General features: G+C 41.6%; 1 protein-coding gene across 2 annotated transcripts in view; it reads left to right on the top strand.

The window, feature by feature from the left end:
* The window catches only part of TAFA2 (TAFA chemokine like family member 2), a 327,624-nt gene that overhangs the window by 272,733 nt on the left and 36,691 nt on the right, over positions 1-18,200 (top strand). The gene's annotated exons all lie outside the window — the stretch shown is intronic.

Here is an 18,200-nt window from a genome sequence, read left to right as displayed (position 1 = left end):
CCATCATAGAATCATAGAATCTCAGGGTTGGAAGGGACCTCAGGAGGTCATCTAGTCCAACCCCCTGCTCAAAGCAGGACCAAACCCAACTAACTCATCCCAGCCAGGGCTTTGTCAAGCCTGACCTTAAAAACCTCTAAGGAAGGAGATTCCACTACCTCCCTAGGTAACCCATTCCTGTTCTTCACCACCCTACTAGTGAAAAAGTTTTTCCTAATATCCAACCTAAACCTCCCCCTCTGCAACTTGAGACCATTACTCCTTGTTCTGTCATCTTCTACCACTGAGAACAGTCTAAATCCATCCTCTTTGGAACCCCCTTTCAGGTAGTTGAAGACAACTTTCTGAAAACTCATGAAGATATTATTCTGCATCTATAGAATACGATCTATACATTTCAGACTATTCCTTCTGTTTCTATGTTCATTTATTGAAGTACCATGTCTATTATTGACTTTTTATATCTCCGACATTCCAAATGTTCTCTGAAAGAGAAAGTGTACTGTACAAGGAGACTTTAAAAAATATGCTGCTATCATAGCTGGTAGCATTTCAAAATCATCTGAAGTAACAGTTGTGTACAAACAAATAGTATACTCCTCAAAATAATTTTGTTTTTCTTCCAACACCAGCATCCCATTTTGACACCAGTATTACCTTTCTGGTGAGCTGAATGGCAGCATAGGTCCAGGATCTTGTAGATTGGCTTCCCAGTGGAGGAGAAATCAGGAAGCAGAGTATGGATCTATTCTAAGTGTAACTTGTTTTATTTGCACACCTACAGTAGTCCTGGAACACAGGTGGTCAAATAACACAAAGGAAATTGCTTCTTTTAAGAAACAGAGCCAGCCGTAATGTCTGGTTCCCAGTGATCAACTCTGCCTCAGTAATTGACCCTAATCAGAGATCAAAAGCAGAGATCAAACTCTCCTCTCTTCTCATACAGCTCTCACTCCAAAGACCACTGCCTCTACACAGAACCTTGCACAACAAAAACTCACAATCCAGCATGTCTTCCCAAGACTGGACATTTTCTTGCATGCCTTGGAACTTGGAAAACACTGTGCAACTAGTGCCACTTGGTGATTCCTCTTAGACCACTACAAAAAGCAAAGGCTCAAACCTGCAGACTTTTACAGCTGGTTACTGTATTTAGTAGTGCTATTCAAGTCAGATCTAAAGCCAGCTGAAGTCAGTGGAAGACTGTTTGACTTTATATCAGGTGTGAAATGCTCAGACTCATTTAGATCTACTTTGCTGTGTCCTTCAAGAAAGGGACCTTCAGTGATCACGATTCATTGTCTCTTCATCCAAAGGAATAAATAAGTAAATGAAATGGACAACAAGCAAAAAAGAAGGATGAAATTTCTCACTCATTTCTCACATTTTTGAAATCCTGATTCTAGATTTGTGAGTCTTTTCAATGTGTTGCACGTGTCCAAACAAACAAAAAGAAGCAGTATGTTCTAGTGGGTCTGGCAACCTGGTTTCTATTCCCGATTCTGCTACTGACCTGCTATATGACTGGGCAAATGACTTCAGATCTCTGTGCCACATTTTGTCTGTCTTGTCTATTTACCATTTCAGGGCAGTGACTGTCTGTCACTATGTGTTTGTATAGCACAATGGCTCTCAAACTTTTGTACTGGTGATCCCTTTCACATAGCAAGACTCTGAGTGCAACACCCCTTATAAATTAAAAACACTTTTTTATATATTTAACACCATTATAAATGCTGGAAGCAAAGCGGGGTTTGAGGTGGAGGTTGACAGCTCACGACCCCCCATGTAATAACCTCGTGACGCCCTGAGGGCCCCCTTCTTAGGTGGGACCTTTAGGTCCTCTCATAATAAATAATGATACGCAGGTTAAGAATTTAAATTAAAAAATTCAAGACAAATTTCTGTGGTTAATTTTTTTTTGCCTCCCATCTGGAGCCACTTTTTAAATGTATGGTGACTACACATAGTATAAACACTTGAGTAATAATAAAAATGAAGATAGTTTTTAGCAGTCACTTCTGTTAGTGTGGGTGCAGTGCTGCCATGCATGCTTTTCAAGCATTGAAGCCTACCTGCACAGTTGATAAATTCAATATCTGCATGTCCAGGTGACATTGTATATATGCAAAACCTATGTGCTGCTATGCCCTGCAAGGTGCACAAGCAGGTGTTCATGCTCTAAAAGTGCACATACAAAAATGGAGACTGCGTTGAATTTTCCTCTCCTGTGAAAATTTGGACCACAGTGTCTGAAATAATAAGCTTATTTTATATATTGTCAGGACTTTCATGTTATTAATCATGCAACTGAAATGTGGTCACTAACCACAAAGAGAAATAACAACCTGCGAACCGTACATGTTTTAACTTTTGTGAAGTGATTCTTGTTACTTCCAAATACTAACTGGCACAGCTGGAAGCATGACTGCTAAGCACTGCAGTATTTCAACTGTTAAAGCAGTGGTAAACTCCTGAAGGCTGAAAATGCTGGCTCTCTTGTTGCATATTCCGTTTCTGATCCCCTTCCTTTTACTTTGTTTTACAATGCTCTACTACACCCTGCTACAACTAGAGGATTTGTGTTAAGATTATTCTCAAGATTTCACTGACTTGCAAGAACCATGAAGATCAGGTGCCCACCATTTATGTGTACGTGACCAGACAAGGTACCTCATGAATGCTTTTTTGGCTAGAGCTGCATTGTATCCCTTGCTGCCTTGCTTTTCCGGGTGGCTGGTGGAGTGGGAAAAGAGTCCTTCAAGATCTCTCTTTCTCCCCCTCTCTCCTACAAAGGCATTGTGCTGTGACAACCTTCTCTGCTGCATTGAGGATAGATTATTCTTGGCTTACTTCATAACTGTCAGCACCACAGACTGGGGAGAATTATTTAATACACACCTAATTCCTCCTGGCTTGGGAATTCAGGGCTAGAAGAGTAACAGTGTTTGTTGAGAGTCAGCAGGTAACTTGGAGGTACCCACAGAGGTCATGGGCAGGGGCGGCTCTAGCAATTTCACCGCCCCAAGCACCCTAAGCCGCAGTACCAGCGGACCCTCCGCAGGCACGCTTGCGGGAGGTCCACCGGAGCCGCCTGCCGCCCTCCCGGCGACCGGCAGAGCACCCCCCGCGGCATGCCGCCCCAAGCACGCGCTTGGCGTGCTGGGGCCTGGAGCCGCCCCTGGTCATGGGTAATTTAACTACTGTCCTATAAAAGTTTGGTGTGCTCCAGAAAAGCGACATATGGTCCTATGGATGTGTATAGGTGGAGAAGTGTTCTAGTGTCATTTATGGAACCAAGTTAGGCACTGTAGAAATCTGGACTTTGCACATACATCATGTGTAAGGGTTCATTTGTTTAACCTGTTCCTGGCCTTCTGAAAGAGTTAAGTATTGATTTAATTTTCTAATTTTCGAGTTACTTATAGGTCCAAACAGGGCCGGCTCTAGGTTTTTTGCCGCCCCAAGAAAAATTTTTTTTGGCTGCCCCCCATCCCAGCCCTGGGCTCCCCCCCACACCTCCCTGCTGCCCCAGCCCTGGGCTCTCCCCCCACCCACTCACCCACATGCCCTGGGGTTTCTGTGGGGGGCAGTCGGAGGGAGTGGATGGTGGCAGGGTGGGGCTTCCCTCCCCGTGGAGTGACCTGTTTTTGGAATGTTAAAATATGGTTCCCTACCCTTCACAGTGCAACTCTCCACTCACAGCAGGCTGCAGCATGAGGTCTCAGCTACCTCACTCCCTCCCCCTTTCTTTCCTGTTGGTAGTGGCCAAGGGAATGCTGGGAAATGTAGTTATTTCCCTGCTCCAGGGCTGGCTCTATAGGCAGGGAGCTAACCAAGGAACTACAGCTCCCAGAGCCCCCTGTTGGTTCTCAGCTCCCATGCTGGATCCCTGCCACCCCTGCAAATGGGCTGCCCAAGCAGGTGCTTGCTTTGCTGGTGCCTAGAGCCGCCCCTGGGTACAAAGGTCTTAAAATTAAAATGGAGATTATAAACTGATTCTGGTCTGAGTTTTGAGGTCTGAACGTTGACCTTTTCACTAAAAACCCTGTCGTCCTTAGATTGTAAAGTTCTAAAGGCCAATTTTTTAGCTACAGACACAGCAAAAATGCTTGCTGCAAAAATGGTGAACATCATATTCAAAACCTTTTGAGGTGTGCACAAATGGACATTTACTTGTACAATTTGAGAAACCGTGTGCCTAAATGTTTGTTTGCATATGAAATAAACAGATCCACAAATTATTCATTGGTATATACATGCTCATTGTGCCTGTGCATGAAAATTTGGCCATTAAAGTGTTCTCTGTTCACTACATTTGCAATACTTCTCAACCACTGCACTGCACACAAATGATTTTAGATGTACTGAGATTGTTTGAATCTTTCTTTGCTGTCTCTGCTGTACTAATCGATCTCTGCTATACTTGTAAGAGCAATTTACTGTCCACACATCATATCTGTTGGGCTGAGAGAGATTGTGTTCTAGATTTTTTTTAATTAACCTGGAATGCCAATGTCTAGGACCTCTTCACTTTATTGGCACCATCATACTCTGTGTATTTGGATATGGCTGGTGGCCTAGAACCACAAGCGCATGGCTTGTTATAAGGAATGACTGTGTCCAAAAGGAGCCTTGACCTGGCCTAGTCTCTTGAGTCCTTCTCACCTTGGATGGGTTGTAACTGCAATGTATGGGCCTCTATTGAGACAGTGATTAAAACAGGAAAGATTCAGCTTATGAGGGTTCTGAAAAAGAAGAGAGGTTGCCGACACTTCCAAAAAAGCAATCTACATATGAGGTGGCATTATTTATACCTTCTATTTTAATATGCATTTTTATGTGTGGTACATTTGAGAGGCTCTCACTACCCCACAATTTTAATAAATCACATTTATACAATCCTGGTGACGCATTTAATGTTTTCAGCTTCTGACTATCAGAAGTATTGGGAGTGGTATTTATTGTTTCTAGCAAATCCCTCTATTAATTGGGGTTCCTTGTCGAAACAAGTGTCCTGTCTGGGAAGCCTGCTTCAAAGACCTTAAAATAAATCTGATCTGTAGGAGGAGACATCTGAAAATATTATCATTTGGAAATCCCCGGGCAAATCCGTGTTGGCATTGCCCTGTATGCTTCCCCCTGCAAGGTTGAACTGGAGTGTGTGTGTGTGTGTGTGTGTTAAGAATAGTCAGCTTGTTCTCTGTCCATTCAGGTTCATTTCTTAGAATCTGTCTAGATACTTATTGATTCATCATGCCCATGGCTTAGACACTTGCTATTTATATGGAATCAATAATGTAGAGGGAAGATTGTAGCAGGTAAGATCGTTCTAAAAGAGAGGATTTCACAGGACTAGACATGTGCCTTGTTAGCTATTTTTTCTAAAGACGTGAGTTAAGTTCCTCCCCTGACTCTGCACTTCAAAGAGTTTGCCTGGGGCTCTACAGAAAGAAGCTGAAACTTAAAATTAAGATCTTTCTTTCAGTGGGTGAGCTGAGTCTTGGGACATTCTACAAAGTTTCTCCTGAGCATGAGAGATAATGCTGGTGGAGTCTGAAGTACTGTAGAGGATTCTTTGAAAGAGGAGGGTAGGGGGTGAGAGGGTAAGACACGTACTGTAGTTTTTATTAAAGCAGGTATGCTTATACATGCTTGTGTTTTGTGAGAGGTATGTTTAGAGTCAAAGATAATCCCTGATATTCTAGTTTAGTTGACAGATTACAGAAAGGGAAAATGCATTACAGAGCTGTGAAATGGAATGTAAAAATGCATTGTAAAGATAGAGACTCTTGTAAAACATTAGTTCAGGTAAACAGCTCTGCTGAAATATTAACAAAAAAACAAAAAAACAAACAAAAAAACACCCCACACCATAACAAAGAAGTGAGTTAAAAGATTGGAAATGTAGAATTTGAGGGATTCAACCCATAGCGGGAACATACATTATATTTTATCATATATTCATGCACTGAAGGCAAAATTATCCTTTCAAAGAACTCCCATTCTGTGTACATGAGGGGAGCATAATATCAAAGAATCATTTTGCAGCCTGAGAAAATTTTATAAGAATCATCTGCAATATGGAGCTTGAAGGTAGTAGTATTTTCAGAAGTTCAATGAGACCTTATTAAGCAAATTATGTAGGTCATTAATAAAGCACAAAAGTTTTTCTGATAGCACACGCTCCATAAAATGGATTCAAGTTAAATCAGCTTAGTGGTGCCTTATTAAAGTTTTCAGCTGTTCAAGCAAGCGATGTTGAGGCCCATCCTTAAAAAAACAAAATCATAATCATGAAATGATGACCTTGAGAGTTATCACCCTCTTTTTACTCTTCCTCTTTGAGGGGAAGATATTGAGAAAGTTGTGATGAGACATCTTTGGTGTCATGTAGAATTTTCAGGTTCCTTGATTCCTTTGAGTCTTGCTCTAGTTCTGCATGTGTCTGCACTAGTTACATTAGTTGAGGATCTTCTAGTAAAGAAGAAAGTTAAGGTGTCAATATTGGTTCTTTCAGCTCTGTCAGCAACATTTGATTCCATTGATCACAATGTTTTCTTGACCTATCTGTAGACCTTAGCTGAGGTAAACAGTATGTGTGGTTCTCTTCTGTCCTATCAAACAGTTCCCAGAGAATTTTTGGGGGGTAATTACTCATCTACTCTTAGTGAATTATTGTGTGATGTTATTTAAATAAGGTCTGTAAGCATCACCAAGCCTATTTTACAGGCAGGGTAACTGAAGCATAAGAACACTAAGTGCCTTTCTTGCAGTCACAGAGTGAGTTAATGACACAGCTGGGAATAAAGCATAGGTCTGGTGACTCCCAACTATGTCAACACACCACAGCTTGCCTTTACTAGATTTCAGTTACTCTTACCACTGTGGCACATGATATCTGCTGAGCTGCTTGACTCTGTACATGTAACCATGGGGGTACTGGAGGCAGGATGCTCTAAGTAGATCTTGATTCTGAAATTTGCTTCACCATCTGGTTCAGCAGCACTTGAGTCCGTTAGCATATAGTGGTGCAGTATAAGGCTCTTTTTCTCCAGCTTTTATTTGAGGTAGAGCTGGGTGCAGAGTGGGCATTCCTTTTTAAGGGGAAGGAATGTGGAGGAAGATCTTTTTGCTGACTCACAATTCAGAATTGTGTATTTTTGTCACGTGCCCTGACACAGTGCAGGTCACATTTATGAAATAAAAGAATAATAATAAAAAGTGTATCAGTATGGAATATTCAAGACATATTTCCCATAATTGGGTAGACTATTATAGAAACCAGAAGCTACCTGCTGTAGTACAGAAGACAAGATTTTTTTTTTAACTCTGTCAAATCCTGAAGGCTGCTCTGAGACATGTGCCCCTGCTTCTTGCTGAGTCGAGATTTCTGGCACATGGCCCATCAAGTGAGAGAGAGGAAGAGAATAAAAAGTCTTTATGCCAAGTGTTCCTTTCAGTGCCTGAGAACTGGATTGGTTCTTTCCCCCAGTGAAATTATATAATTAGTAATCTTGAACCTCCATCTGTTGGAATATCTGTTAATTTGCAGAATGTCTGCACACTTTATTGTATCATTTGCTGAAGAAGTTTGATAACATCCTAGGAAAGAATGGACATTCTACCTCCTGTAGTATTCACAAACTGCTCACATTATGTGCTCAGTTGTGCCTGTTCTGCACAGCCCATTCTTGTGAGTGATGTCAAGCTACAGTCCAGGGTTTCTCAAACTGGGGGTCATGATGCCTCAAGCGGTCACAAGCTGTTAACCCTGTGCATGGCTGTCGGCCCCACGCATGGTTGACAGCTGGAGCACCGCCATGTGCAGGGCTGAGAGCTCGATCCCTGCCATGCGTGAGGCTGACAGCTTGAGTCCCTCCAGCCCAACTCCATCCCCACCCCACTCTGTCTCTAGTCCCACTCCACCTCCAAAGAAAGGGTGCTAAAATAGAAGTTTGCCCAGGGCGCCATTTTCCCTAAGAAGGGTCCTGAGACTGAGACAACATTAGCGGGCTTCATTGTTCAGTAGCTGAGGAGCTACATTAAACTGCAGACCAATCAGATAACTGAGATCAGCCAAAAAAAAAATTATAATTTAACAGTCTGACACAGAAGCAGAGGCAGCACTGGGGGGGCTTGCGGGGCCTATAGGTACCCCAAAATTTGCCGTAGCCCCCCTGTAACCACCCTCCCAATGCAAAGGTCAAACGTTATGCAGAAATAAGAGTGGCATGGTATGGCATTGCCACCCTTACCTCTACAGTTCTGTGCCACTGCTGGTGGCAGCGCTGCCTTCAGAGCTGGGCACCTGGCCAGCAACTGCTGCTCTCTAGCCACCCAGCTCTGAAGACAGCACCTGCTGGCAAGGGGGCATTAGTAATTTAGCTGTGAAAAGTGATATTTGTATGTTTGTTAATATCACTTTTCACTGCCTCCCAGCTAGCTAGAAAGTCTGCTGTGAAGTCTGCACTTGCAAATCTCCTGTGAAAACATATTGAGAAAGTTTCTTCATGCCCCCCCAATATTAAACAGTAACTATTAAAAAAACCCTTTTCTGCTTATAACAAGAATTTGATAAATGTATAATGTATTTTAGTCTTAATTTAAAAGCTGTGAGAAAAGGTAAATTAATTTTAAATAAGAGGGTTATAAATTTAGCATTTAAAATAGTGTTAAATATAAAAAAATGTGTTTTTAATGTAGAAAGGGGGGTCGCACTCAGAGGCTTGCTCTGAGAAAGGGGTCGCCAATACAAAAAGTTTGAGAGCCATTGAGCTACACCAGCCGAGCGGATGTGCAGGAGACAGTCTGCCTACCAGAAGTAAAATATCTCATTAAGCTCAGCTCCACTCTTGATACACAGGAGAGCACACAAACTGCTACATGCTTTTAAAGGGTGCAATGCCGGCCTCACATGGTTGATCAGCTCTGCTGGCTAGTCCCAGGGGAGGAACAGCAGCATGGTTCCACCTGTTCCCACTCCACATCTTCTTTGGGGAATTTTTGCCACTCTTGGCTGCAACTGATTAGCAGTCCTGAATTCTCCCAAGCTCAGCAGAAGCAATTCTAGCTGGTCTTTAGAGCTGGGCAAATGTAGAAAGGTTCCTTCCTCTCTTCCTGCTCCTGTGTGTGCCTCTGATAAGACTAAATTATCACTAACACTCTTCCCCAAAACCCTCGTCCCAAAGCTGTATGCAGTTTCATGGGCCCAGCCAACATGCAATTTTCTAACTGAAAGTAATGCCTCAAAAGGAGACAATGGAAACACTCATTCAGGATAGTTTTAGGATGAATTATTTTTGTATTCCTGTATATGCAGTTATAGCTTTGCTAGTGAATCCTCATCTGTGACACAGCCATAAAAATGCGTTGACTTTTGGGAGACAGAAGATTGGCTCAGCAATGCCAAAGGACTGATTGAATAAAATTAGCCTCAATAAGTCTAGGAGGATAAAGTCAGATGGCTTAGAACTCACCGGGTCTAAGAGATTCTACATGAAGTACTCCATCTGTGGTTTTATGTTGGGTAAAGATTATGTGCCCAGCTGGGACCAAGCCAGTTTGCTGTGTTCTTCCAGTAAGTCTTTTTCTCAATCAACTGAGAATGTAATCCTGCTTTCCATTTCAGAACCCAGCCGGTGCCTTGGGAATATCTGGGGCTTGATTTCACTAGGTTATTAGTGAGTTGATTTCAAGAGAATGCTTACATCGTAGTTTTTTTGATGTTTTTCCCAGGGGGGCAAAAGTCTTCCCACACAGATGGCTATAACTGGTGGCTGGCAGACAACCGATGGATGAAATTTTCCTCTGGCATCATGCAGTAAAGCATGCTTGGCAATGTGATTATGGCAAACCATTCTTTAGCTTTGTTTTTAAAAGGCTACCAGGGATGCTGTCAGCGCAGTGTCATGTGAACCTCTGCTTACCATCCTTCGCCTAACTGGACTAAGTAGGTTAATTGCATGGTAGAGATAGCTCGCCAAGTGTAGCTGGGTTAATATCTATAGGATAAACACTTACCAAGAATTACTCCTTTGAGTTTTCGAATGGCTTTCTGTGCAAGCACTATGCTCCATCCAAGAAGCCTCTTAGGGCTGCTGTTTGAGATTTGCAGGGTCTAATGTGTACAAATTACCTGCTTTTGCTGTTGGGTGGCAATAAAACAAACCCTACCTGAATGGTCAAACAAGTGTCTGCTCCTTTATTTGTTTTAAAGATTCAAGTGAATAAACTGATTAGTTCAAAACCTGTCCTATAATGTTAGACCATACAAGAAAAAAGGGATCCTAGAGGAAACTTAAAAACAGTGCTGTACATTTAAGCCAGTTAAAAGGAAGTGTTTCTTTACACAGCATATTCTACTTTGGGTGTGCATGGACTTTGCTGCTGTGTGAAGTTTTTGAGACAAATAGTGTTGCAGGACTTGAAAACTGCCTTTCCATAACCCTTGCACTTATATAAGTTTAGGATAATGTTAAATGTGTAATAAGTAGACTTGGCAAGCTGGTCAGTTTACCAGTCAGATAATGTCAACTGACCGCCTATTATTTGACCATGGTCAAATGCCAAATATTCTAGCAAGAATGCTCTGATGTAAGTGGCACCTACCTTTTTTGTTGCATCATGGTGCCATTCTTTCATTTTTTAGAACTTAATTTAATCACCCTTCACATTCTTCTGAGTAAAAACAACTCAATTCAGTAACTTTTTTGTAATTGGGTATAGATATCTGTCAAAGGTGAAGCCTGTTGGAGATGATAAAGTCTTACTCTTTGTTACTGTTCTAATAAATTAGTACTTTGAAATATTTGACCAATATTTGACAGGCAAAATGACAAGTTGTTTTTGGACTGGTCAAATGTCCAACCCTAGAATAAGCTCTCATATGCCAGAGAGTGAGATGAGTTTATAAGGGGACTGAGGGTATATGAACAGAAAGGAATTTCCCACATCATGCATTTAGAGCTTTTTTTTTTAAATCATAATCTTATATATAGAGTGGCACATTGAGCTACAGTGGACCATTCTGATTTGGTATAGCAATTTTTCTCTTCCACTTCTTACAGAATATTTTAGAATGTGCCTCTTTATAGCTGTTGATTTATGAGCCTGATGCATAAACCTTTCCAGTGTAAGCTTTTTCCTTGCTAGTCAGTGTAGATTCCTTAGCCTATTGCTTCTTGGTGGCATGATCTTGTTAGAAAAAGTTTTTCTAACAACGCTTACATTAACATTCTCTCTTTCTCCCCTTCCTTACTTATTTTTCCTTCCAGATGTTCATTAATAATAATGGGCTCAATCATCAGCTATGTGAGAATGACACTCTGCACAAATAAAGGAAGAGGGAAAAGTCGAGATGACTGTTTGGCATCTTTATACCATCTTCTCCCCTAATACTGGGACTGCCCAAGGGCCATTTTCCCCCCCTCCACTCTAACTTAGAGCTGCCTCAGTTATGCCAGCTTGTAATGAACCCCTAGTGGCCACGACACTGGCCAGGGCTTACCAAAGTGCAGTGCAGTCCTGCCATACCCCCATTTGCTTCCTTCCCATCACTGGTATTCTCCCTACACTTGCCAAGGGGAGATATTTCGCTGCACTCTGTGAACACTACCCCACAGTCATGGGAGAATGGGACTATGTCCATGACCCTCTCCACCAGACACAAAACTTGACTAGCCTCCCTCATTATGTTCATAAGTGAGCAGCCCTCCAATCTGTGGTTGCCCCCTGTGTGATTTCCAGGGGTGGGATGGGCTTCCCGGTCCCTCTCTGTCTTCCGGCATTTCCATGCAAGGCTACTATAACTTGGCACAAGGTATATTCTAGATACTTGGAATATAAATGATCAAGATACTAGACTCTGAAAAGGCGGAAAAAGGTTACTTCACAGGAGAAATATACATGTACATTTTCATACACACGTATTGTAGCTATGAATTACCTGGGTATGCTGAATCATGTAAATGACATAAATGAAGGCCTCTGAAGGAGGGATTCTAGTCTATAGAGTGAATAACACATCTGTGGGAAACATATCTAAAGAGCTGTTTAAGTGGTAGTATGGAAGGGTGCAAAGGGCAGGATGAAATTATTTGTTATATGGCAGATTCCACTGTGCTACTCCTTGTGACATCTGGAAAATGATGCAGCATGAGTACTGTAACTGTTGTCTGTCATGAGACACAGTGCTACCATGATATGCCTCACTGTCACCACTGAGGACATGGGAATCCCAAGGTTGCCTCACATGGGTATAAAACATAAACTGAGGCTGAATATGGCCCAGCTTTTGCAGTCATCTCTCCTAGACACTGAAATCATCTAATGTCCCTGGTATGTGCAGTTGTGAGAGAGATCGTCCCAGTGGTAATCTAAGCTCCACAGTTTTCCATAGCAATATAATTGGCTAACTCTGTCCGTAGGGGCCTTGTAGAGGTGCAGACTCACCGCTGCGGTGCCTCCTTCTGGTGACTTCTGGGAATTAGTTCATTCCAGCTCTCTGCAGGCCAGTGATCTGCCTGTCCTCTGGCCCCCATGTCCCTCCCTGGGCCCCAGTGTCCTTTTACCTGGGGTGCTGCACCCTGGCAGTAACCCCTCACTCTTAGGGTCTCCCCTCTCCGGCGAACCCCCACCCACTAGTCCCACCTCACCTCAGTATAAGGCTACTGCCAGTCATCATCTAGCCTCACGCCCTGGGGCAGATTGCAGTATCACTGGCAAGGTTGGGTTTGGACCTGCTGCCTTGGCCTACCCCTGGGCAGCCCTCGGCAACCCCCCAGTACCACATGGCCTTCTGCTAGGCCGCAGCCTGGGGCTTTCCAGGCTGGAGCTCCCCAGCTCCTCTGCCTTTCCCCAGCCCTGCTCCACTCAGGTACCCGGTCTCTAGCTCCCTGCAGCCAGGCCCTTCTCTCTCTGAAGGCAGAGAGAGACTGTGTGTCTGCCCCTGGCTTCCCTGCCTTTACAGGTCCAACTGAGGCCTGATTAGGGTGTGGCCCAGCTGCGGCTGCTTCCCCAATCAGCCTAGTAGCTTTCCCCTGCCACAGCCCTCTCCCAGGGCTGTCTTTAAACCCTTCCAGGCAGGAGTGGGGGGCCACCCCGCTACAGGCCTGATTCAAAACACAGTGACACCAATGAGAGACTTTCCATTGATTTCAGTGGGCTTTGGATCAGGCCCTTAATGGGTTATCTTCATTAAAGCTGACTTTAATATAAGTAAACCATTGCTTATACAGTTTTCATTAATCAAACACAAAACTCGCCTTTGCTATATTGGGTAAACATAACACAAAGATGTTGAAATTAACCACATAAAATAATTATTCTGTATTTTTCTTTTTTGCAAATCTTTATTTGGCCTTCAACAGAAAAAGCTAAGTTGGAAAGCTTGTCTCAGCCACAGATTTATATTTCATTTTACAGTATACTCTTGCAGCTACTAGCATTTGTTAAGATAGCCTTTAAAAACTATGCAACCGGGACTTTCTCCCCTAATTTTGCAGAGGTATTCATATCCTTCCCATCTAGAGTGACACAGCGAGACTGACATGACATATTGAAATTGCTGAAGTGTAGAGGAAAGATAACCTACATTTGCTTTCCATGTCAATCAGCATGAACAAAGCAAACATTCTCCATGTAAAAAACACCAGTGCTTTCTCTGGTCACTTAATAATATGCTGATTTAGGGCTAGAACTGGAAGATGTTATAGTCAAACTACTAATTTTGTTTTATTTTTTCTTCTATCAATAAAAAGTCAGACTTCTTTAGACATTACCAGGGCAGAATTTTGAATAATCACTCATTGTAACCCATGTAAGAATGTGGCAGAGTGGCAACCAGCTGAATTTAGTATGGGACTGCTTTCACAGTTGTCCCATTTTAGTCCTTACTGTAACTACTCCTGTGGATAAGGAATATTTGCAAGAATAAAGACTGCTCACATGAGTAAAGGTTTGAAGGAAAGGACCACTGCATTTATTTTGTATAAGATGTCTTGTCCATTAGGCCAGAGAAGATTGGGAGGCCCATACTAGCAGACTGGGGCTTTGGCTACACATACACTTCAAAGCGCTGCCGCAGCAGCGCTTTGAAGCGCTAAGTGTAGTCAAAGCACCAGCGCTGGGAGAGAGCTCTCCCAGCGCTGTCTGTACTCCACCTCCCTGTGGGGAATAACGTACAGCGCTGGGAGCCGCGCTCCCAGCGCTGGGGCTTTGACCACACTGGCGCTTTGCAGCGCCGCAATTTGCAGCGCTGGAGAGGGTGTGTTTTCACACCCTGCTGCAGCGCTGCAAATTTGTAAGTGTAGCCAAGCCCTAGACTTCTGAATTAAACTTGAATTCACTGGAATTCAACTTCATGGAAAAACAAAGCTTTTACCCTTCCCTCTCCCTTTGTTTGTGTCACCCATTTGTTGCTGCTTCTTTCAGCTAATGGTCTGAATCTGCAATGAGCCTGTAAAAAATATACACCTCAATAGGACTACTCACAGTGCATTGAGTTAAGCATGCATGTAATTCTTTGCCAGATGTGGGATTAAGATTAAAAGTCTTTGAGACAGGGTTTAAGGGTTTAAGCGCTGTCCGTTATTCCCCACAGGGAGGTGGAGTACGGACAGCGCTGGGAGAGCTCTCTCCCAACGCTGGCGCTTTGACTACACTTAGCGCTTCAAAGCGCTGCCCCGGCAGCGCTGCTGCGGCAGCACTTTGAAGTGCTAAGTGTAGCCACAGCCTAAGATTTTAAGGTCTATTACTCTGTGTTTGTACAGCATGTAGCAGAATGGGGCCCAGACTTCATTGGGATCTTTAGATACTACTGTAGTACAAAGTAATACAAAGAATATTGAAGAGTGGTGTTTACCTGAGCCCCACCCTCATGCATAATTTTAGTGACTTATAATATATTCATGTCTGTTAAAGCAAAGTACTAATCTCAAGCATCAAAACACTCAAAAAAGCTAAACAAATTTTGCTACCAGATGCATGTGTGCAAATCTCATTGAAATCATATTAATCTGAGGGTAGAGTCTAACACTTGTGAATAAATATATTTTTAAACTAAATAACTGGCTTTTATGTATAGTATATATAGATTAGAGAGCTTTTCTTGTTGAATTTAAAAGCATTATTTAATATTATACATATTAAGGGATAATAACTACCTAGCCTTAATTTCTTCATTAGCATAACTGGTAACACATTAAATTTCAGGGTACAAATATTGTGTAAATACTCCTTTATATGATAACTGCAGACCATTTAACTCCATGAAAACTACCATAAAGTGGCAGATTAATTACAGCTCATGCCATTACAGGGTAATGACATGATTATTTCTCTTTTCTAAATGCACTCTACGGTTACATAATATCTTCTGGAACTATTATGTGTAATTATTAATAGCACTTTGTTGTATGTACACAAATACTTTTGGGCCTGATTCAGCAAACTTTACTCACATGTGTAGCCCCACTGATTTTAATAGAACTAGACCTGAATAGGGTGACCAGATAGCAAGTGTGAAAAATGGGGATGGGGGTGGGTGGTAATATGTTTCTATACAAGAAAAAGCCCCCAAAATTGGGACTGTCCCTATAAAATCAGAACATCTGGTCACCCTACATGTGAATAAGGATTACTTATTTTAGTAAATATTGCAGGCTTGAGTCCATAAGGTGTATTTTTGAATAATTAATTTCTGTAGAATTCCAGAAAGGACTTTGTTTCACAAATACTTTCTGTAAAGCAAGCCGGACACTTTGAAGAAGAAACAAACCAAAAATGTGACTCTCATAAACTACTATCTCAGTTTGGAATGGTTCAATGGTTTAATGAGGTTAATTTGTATTAGGTTGAGGGAAATCCTTTATCTACTGTATAGAGGCTTTCGTTTCACATGAATGTGACAGATATTGTACTTACTGCACTGGAACTTAATTATTTGATAGCACAAGGAACTGAAATTCCCCCATTTCCTCTCTAGGAACATTCACGGTATACTTTAGACGGTAAATAGAAACTAGAGGATAGTTGCCCTAGATTTTTAATGTGTTGAAGAGACAGAGTAGCCTTTTCTAGAAGGTTTTATTTTTCTACCTCCAAAAATGGAAACAGTTTTACTAAACGATCTCTGAAATGCTATATTGGCATTTGGTTATTTTTTGCTCTAATCTAGTCTTCACATATCACAGCATCTTTTGAAATGCTTTTCTTTGCCATTCACAAACGTAAATGATCGTTTCATTTAATTAGATTACTTTGGCATAAAAGCCTTGGAAAATGCTCCATTTTCTCTCTAATGACTACAAAGTAAAAAATTAGCTGTCTTGAAAAGTTTTTGTTTCAGCAGTTATTTTTTTCCTCAAAGCATTATACAACAACCTAAATCCACTAACTAGCTTGCATTTCAGATGACTATTGGTGCATGTAGGTGATGTTTTATTTCTGCTTAGAAGGTGTAATATGGAATCTCTAGAGAGCCAGTCAAGCTGTATAAATAGGAGAGCATAGAGGCAAACAAAATTTCAGAATCAATGAGACAAATCAGAATACAAATAAGGACTGAAATCTAATAGAGAGAAAAATAAGCAGGAACAAATTCACAACCTGACACTAAATTTACTTTCTTTTACAGCTTCAGTGTCAGGTTTGTTATATGAATCTGATGTCACCTCAGTGAAATGAATTTGTTTTAGTATGTGGGGGTTTGAAATGCATAATTGCCCATTATAATAAAAATGAATGTAACTTTTCAGAACAGGTATGTGTGTCTGTTCTATGTTCATGCTACATATTATATATAAGAAATATAGTGTATAAGTAATTTATTTTACTGTATACACAAGTAAAGACGCTCTGTTCTCTATAAAACATATAAAAGATTAGTTGAGAAAAATGTATGTAATTCTTTGAGTCAACATGTTAACATGCAATGTTAACCCATGTAAAATAATTTTCACTGTGGTTACTTTGTACCAATGGGCCTAAAAATATCTGCTTAAAAAATTTCATAGGTATTGGGATAACATGCCCCACTAACTTCCTAGAAAAGTTCAGGTAGATAGCATGAGCAGCATCCCTCTTTCTCAATTTTATTAGCAATAGTTAAAGCTTTTAAAACATAGAAAAACATTTACTCATGTTCGATTTTTCAAAAGGTGGAACCTCTTTTGAATTTCTCACCTGATATGTCACCTTTCATAATCTGTGTGGCTGTGGTTTGATCAATCACATTGTGTTATATCATTTCAGCCATAACACTGTACAACCTGACACTGTACAATGTGATGCTGAAACTGAAATGTGTAGAGAGTAATGACAATGATCACAACTGTTTGACTGGCTTTGTTCTAATGAAAAATATGTGATTGCTTGAATATAATGTTCTAAGCAGTAGCTTCCATTTTGGTAACTAAGAGCCAGACAGTGGGCTACCCCTCTGTGGCTGTGCATGGATAAGGGTGGCAATTAAGTGGTTGCACAGTTTACAATAGCTGTCCTTGCACTCTTGGGAGGGGAGGAATTTGCTTGTTCCTGCTCCCTGTTCTTTCAGGAAGAAAGACTCTGAAAAGGGGTCAAAGAAGAAGTATGGTTATGGCCCTGCTTTCGCTTCTCTCCACCATTACTCCAGAGAGTGGAGCCGGCTCACTGAGGAGAGCATCTTCTTTGTCTTTATTGGTAGTATAATCTCTTTAGTGTTCATCTTGGGTTACTGTGGCTTGGCAATGGCCCTAAGTTAAGGGTGGAAGCTTAAATTCATAGTCTAGTTTTAAGAATACAGGCTGCTGGCCAGAAAGGGCAGTGTGCTTTAGAACGGTTATAGGTTCCCCATACACTGTAGCATGCGAAGAAAAAGCAAAGTCAAAGCTGCCTGTAAAAGGGCCCAGTCCTACATGGCAAGTCTCCCATTAGAGCCTCAAGTTTTGTATTTGTTTGTTTTGCCAATTCAGGTCACCTTCTGCCAACATACCAACGTTTGGAATTTGGGTAGGAAGGGGATGACAGAGTCCATATTCTTGATAAAATTGCATAAAATATTTTGGACTTGCTACCTCTCCAGTGCCCCCTCCATGTGATTCATATAGCGCTATCCAAGGCTGAGGCAGTGTAGACCTGAGGAAAGGAAGTTTTACATAATATTTTCTAGCAGTCTCTTCAAGGTAACATCTCACAATCTCATTTGGGTACAATATAAGTCC

Source organism: Mauremys mutica, chromosome 1 (genome assembly GCF_020497125.1).
Source record: "Mauremys mutica isolate MM-2020 ecotype Southern chromosome 1, ASM2049712v1, whole genome shotgun sequence".
NCBI classification, from domain to species: Eukaryota; Metazoa; Chordata; order Testudines; family Geoemydidae; genus Mauremys; species Mauremys mutica.
This window is presented reverse-complemented; position numbering and strand designations above follow the sequence as displayed.